This window comes from Syngnathus scovelli, chromosome 14 (genome assembly GCF_024217435.2).
Source record: "Syngnathus scovelli strain Florida chromosome 14, RoL_Ssco_1.2, whole genome shotgun sequence".
NCBI lineage: Eukaryota > Metazoa > Chordata > Actinopteri > Syngnathiformes > Syngnathidae > Syngnathus > Syngnathus scovelli.
This window is the reverse complement of record NC_090860.1, coordinates 4,445,373-4,451,396: the sequence shown is the minus strand read 5'-3', so window position 1 is coordinate 4,451,396 and position 6,024 is coordinate 4,445,373.

Below are 6,024 nucleotides of genomic sequence, written 5' to 3'. Positions count from 1 at the left end.
GTAGTATGGAAATGGCGCACTCGCGCTCTATTTGTATCAGTGCCGAATTTAGAGGGTGGACTGTGACGACAGCATTCTTGTCATTTGCACGCCGAGCTTTCAGATACAGTTTTACGCTAAAGCCACCCACAAACCTTCCCCCGGAATCCTTCCATTAAAATGAGTCGCCCAGGAAAAGCAAGGTGGACAGTGAGTGCCGAGTGTTTAAAAAGAGTGGCCAATTTGGCTCGACGTACGCGACGTGACGTTCAGCCACAATGAACATCAACATCAACCCGTCACAGATCTAGGTAAACGGACCAACACCTCGGATCTCTCCTAAGAATTGCCACAACAAATTTTACTCCAGACTATGACACACTAGCAAAAAAAGGGAGACCAACAACACTGTTACCACTGAAAATGAAGGGGAGGCTTTCAAGTTTGTCACATGCTGGTGCCACCGGCGACAGGACCACGCCCCCCTGTCAGTGGAATCGCCGTCACCTGCCACGAGCTCATGGACAGCGCTATATCAGCGCCGCCAGCGCAGACCTGAGTGTCAGTCTGTCCCTTGATGCTGCTTCGCTCATCAGTCCCTGAGATACTGACTCGCTTGACTATTGGAAATCCCGCAGAATCGCTTGTCCTCTCCTGCCCGATCGCCGCTCCAGCACCAGCTGTTACCATCATCCCCTTCCACAATAAAGTCTGTCGCTACGCACTTGGCTGTACTGTCCATTCCCTTACAGTACAGACTGACCAACGCTATGCAGCCAGCGAACGACGAGACTGCATTGAGCCGACTGGAGCGAGCCGAGACCGCCGTCAGCAGCCTGTCCGCCGACATCCGGTACCTGATCAAAGTTGGTCAGCAGCAACAGCTACAGCAGCAGGAGATGGCCCAAGCCCTCCAGAGACTGTCGGTAGCTGCGTCCCCGGCTGTCACGGCACCCCCGCACCGCCCGTCTGCCGAGGCCAGGACGCTCGTGGACGTCCCGGAGCCCCGCCTTGGCAACATCGAGAAGTTTAACGGCGATCCCAAGCATGTGAGGGCATTCGTGACCAACTGCCGCATAATGTTCAGCCTCCAGCCAATCACGTTTTCGTCGGAATCAGCCAAGGTCGGGTTCGTCCTAACCCACCTCACGGGCGAGGCGCGGCTGTGGGGTCTGGCCGAATATGAAAGGATGGCCCCGGCTTGCGATCCCTTCGACACCTTCGCGGAGGAATTGCTCTGCCTGTTCGACCTAGGATCCGCCGCCGAGGACGCCGCCGAGGAACTGGCGACGCTGCGTCAAGGTAGCCGATCGGTCGCGGAGTACGCCCTTAAGTTCCAGACGTTGGCCGGCAGCAGCGGATGGAACACGCCGGCGCTCGTTAGCACCTTCCTAAACGGCCTCGCTGAGTACATGAAAGATGGACTGGTTTCTTACGATCGCCCGCGAACCCTGAAGGGCGCGATGGACTTGGCGGCCCGAGTAAACCGGCGGATCCAGACGTGGCGGCGCAATCGGGAGAGGAGGTCCCCGCGAAACCCGTGTGGTCACATTCCTCCGTCTGCTGGGGACCCGCCAACCACACCACCCGCCGAGCCCATGGATCTGGGAGGGGCTCGGGTTCCCTCGGAGGAGCACCGTCGACGCCCATCACTGGGCTTGTGTTTTTACTGTGGGGAGGGGGGTCATCGGGTAGCGGGGTGCCCGTTAAAAAGGCCGGAGCTCACGCGGCGTCGGGGGATCCGCGTGAGCTCGACCAGCACCGGCTCTCCCAGCCCCAGCACGCGAACGCTACAGGCACGTGTCCAGCTCGTGGCGGGCGACCAGAACGTGGCGGCCTTGGTGGATTCCAGCGCGGAGGGGAACATCATGGACATTAGCCTGGCACGCCAGTGGGGTGTCGGCTTCCTCCCTCTGAGCCCGTCCATTCCCGCACGTGCCATTGATGGCTGTCTGATCGGCGAGGTGGCTTTCGTGACGGAACCAGTTAAGTTACTGCTCTCCGGCAATCACCACAAGACCATCCAGTTTTTTCTTCTTTCCCTCCCAGAACAGCAGCTCATACTGGGGCACCCTTGGTTGCGGCAGCACAACCCGGTGCTGGACTGGGAGGTGGGGGTTGTTCGGCAGTGGAGCGAACGCTGCCATCAGGTGTGCCTGAAGGCGGCCACCAGCCCACTCGGCAGAGCCCCGCCCAGGTACAGTCCCGACATTCCCAATGTCCCAGCGTTTTATCACGAACTCAAGGAGGTTTTTAGTAAAGCCAGGGCCACTTCTCTTCCCCCATACCGGTCCTACGATTGCGCTATCGATCTGTTACCCGGCACCTTCCCTCCCAAGGGACGCGTCTACTCCCTGTCCGCTCCTGAGCGCCGGGCTATGGAGGAATACATCCGGGAGTCCCTGGCAGCCGGTATCATACGGCCGTCCTCCTCACCTGCGGGAGCGGGGTTTTTCTTCGTGAAGAAGAAGGAGCGCACGCTACGCCCGTGTATCGACTACCGGGGAATAAACGAGATCACTGTAAAGAACCGATACCCTCTGCTTCTTCTGTCTTCCGCCTTCGAGAGCCTTCAGGGTGCCACCATTTTCACAAAGCTGGATCTTCGCAACGCCTACCACCTGATCCGCATCCGGGAGGGAGACGAGTGGAAGACGGCGTTCAACACCCCGAGCGGACACTACGAGTACTTGGTGGTTCCGTTTGGGCTCACCAACGCCCCAGCGGTTTTCCAGTCCCTGATAAACGACGTGTTACGAGACATGCTGGACAAATTCGTGTTTGTTTATTTAGACGACATCCTCATCTTCTCCCGCTCGCTCCCTGAGCACATCAAGCATGTTCGGGCGGTGCTGCGCCGTCTCCTTGAGAATTCGCTCTACGTGAAGGCAGAGAAGTGCGAGTTCCACGCCTCCTCTGTCAAATTCCTCGGCTATGTGGTGCGTGAGGGTTGCGGGTGTGCTGGAGCCTATTCCAGCCGTCAACGGGCAGTAGGCGAGGTTAGGGTTAGGGTTCTATGACGTCGTTCATTGCGTTGCTGCTTATCAACTTTTTACCAATATGGAGTGCTAACAGGCAACATGACTGAAATTAGTCTAAGTCTTAAAGGAGACATCCATCCATCCAGTTTCTGAACCGCTTAGTCCTCACGGGGGTCGCGGGTGTGCTTGGAGTCTATCCCAGCCGTCATCGGGCAGTAGGCGGGGGACACCCTAAACCGGTTGGCAGCCAATCGCAGGGCACACAGAGACAAACAACCATTTGCACTCGCACTCACACCTAGGGACAATTTGGAGTGCTCAGTCGGCCTACCAAGCATGATTTTGGGATGTGGGAGGAAACCGGAGTGCCCGGAGAAAACCCACGCGGGCCCAGGGAAAACACGCAAACTCCGGACAGGGAGGGCCGGAGGTGGAATCAAGCCCGCACCCTCCTAACTGTGAGGCTGACGTGCTACCCAGCGCGCCACCGAGGCGCTCTGTTTACAGTTATGTGATTTTCAAATGTCCCTGCTAATTCCTCACCATGTGACCATGTGCTTTACAGTCCTTGACAGTCCTTGACATAAGCATACTGAAGGAATGGGTTCGAAATACAAAAAGTCCTGCCTAGATACAAAAACAGATATGCTCAAACCTCATTGAATAAAGTACATAAGCAGACAAGTATATTCACATTAAATTAATAAAAGAAACATTTTAAGCATATAATTATACCTACACACCAAATCAATAAAGAAGACATAACTAGACATTTTTGATATTGGTAATGACAAACGTTTTTATAACTTTATGATCTGATATGTATTTCTGAGCACTTTGAAATGACAAATGTTTTTTGATATATTGCCTGAATAGCTTAATGACCCTTAAGGAACATGCCTGATGATTTTCTAAATCACGGACACCGCCAAAGTCGTCGAAAAATGTTCAGTACTTGATTATATCTTATGTTTTGACTAATGCTAGACGCCAGCTTTCGATTACTACTGAACGTTCTGGACAGAGAGAAATATTTTGCCTAACAAAGAAAAGATATGGTTGAAAGCATAATTAAACTAAGAATATGATGACGTAAGCAAGTACATGGAGTATCAAAAGAACAAACTAACAAAAACATGGTAAGTGGTGAGGACAAACTTTGCATAGTCAGGGAACATTAATAAATTGATGATGTCACAGCCAAAAGCTCACATAATTCCGTACAAAATGACAAAATTGAAAGAATGATGAATAGATGAGGTGCGACAGTGTATGTGCAAGAATGGAGGAGAATGTTTACAGGAAGGTCACTTGGAGATAAAACCAGCAGGTGCCAGAGGGAGACAGCCAAGAACCCGGCCAATGATGATCGTCAAGGCTGAAAGACGGAAAGGAAAACAATAGCCCCCACACACATCTAATCTCCCATAATCAGAACCCAACCCCACGGAACCAGCTCTCACCGAACCAGCACCCACTCCCATGGAATCAAACTCTCCTGCGAACTTGCCCCACCCCAAAGACTCATCACCCATCAAACTCGGCCCACACCGGCATGTGCAACTGAATATAAGCTGAACAAAGAACCTTGAACGTTGCCTTTTCCGAATGGAGACTTTCTGCTCTTGAGCATGGTCGCACGAAAGGCCCAGCGCTGTATTGTACTTTCCTGACAACAGAGCTTTCTTAACAAGAATTGTGATTGAACTCAAGTGTAAGTCTAAATTTTGTTTCGGTGTCTTAGCCTTTTCCTAAAACTGAAGAAATAAAACGAGCACGCGGTGAGTAAATTGGATATCAGGTGATTGGCTATGCTTGTGCCGTGAGGCGCGGTAGCGTGCTTCCCAAATTGTGGACCAAAAATCTAACAATACAATAACAGAGCAACTGTGCATTTGCGTGCGCGCGTGCGTGCGTGTGTGTGTGTGCGTGTGTGTGTGTGTATGTGTGTGTGTGTGTGTGTGTGTGTGTGTGTGTGTGTGTGTGTGTGTGTGTGTGTGTGTGTGTGTGTGTGTGTGTGTGGTAGCAAACAAATGAGGCAATTAAGTCACACGCTGAAAGTCTGTTGTTCTTTGACTAAAAACTCTTGGAGACTCAAACAAATTAGAGGAAGAGCAGCATGAATTCGACACACACGCGTGCGTGTGCACACGCATGCACACACACGCGCGCCTCTATTGTCCTTAGTGTTTGTGGGTGCGTGTGTGGGAGTGTCACCCAGTGTGAGAGATTGGCAGGGGGGCTGCGCGTGTACACATGTGCACGATTATGATATTTTTACCTCCTTCGCATGCTGCTTTCTAATTAGCATCCCACCTGTATCTAATTGGTTGAATGAGTTCTCACAGGGCCACAAAGGTGGACACGGCAACGAGTGATGCGTGTGGCCTGTAACGCTTATTCAGCAGACGACAAGCGCCGATTGGCACCCGCTGAACGAACAAACAAACAAACAAACAAACAAACAAACAAACAAACAAACAAACAAACAAACAAACAAACAAAACACATGACAAAACATACAAACATGGCTTGAATTTAACAATGAAAGTTTGAGCAATTATAAGTCATATGAGATATTGTAAATTTCACATCACTATCATTATCTAAATTTTTAAAAATTTAGAAATTTAAAAAAACAATTTCATTAAAGTTTGTGTACAGTTGTCACCTTTCCCTGACCTCTGCTTGACCCTCGAGGAAGACTTGAGCTTTAAGTCTTGTGCGCTGGAGTTATCTGCTTAAACTACAGTTTCACAAACGTTTTTCATGATCTGTTTCTTTTTTAACTCATTGTCTTTTTGCAGGAAGCTATACGTTCAAATAATTTAGGTTGAAATAAATTTCAGTGACTTTTTTAATAACTTACCAATCATTAGTCAAAAACGTATTCAATTGAGTATTTTATTGATGGTTTATTGTCGTTTGGATCCTCATTACCTTTTGTTTCAACAAATGCTCATCTTAGAGCAGGCTAAGTGTCATTACTCAGATGGAACCAATATTTAGTGACTAGAACAGTTGCAATAATATTATTATATAAAATGTTACAATTTAATTCATA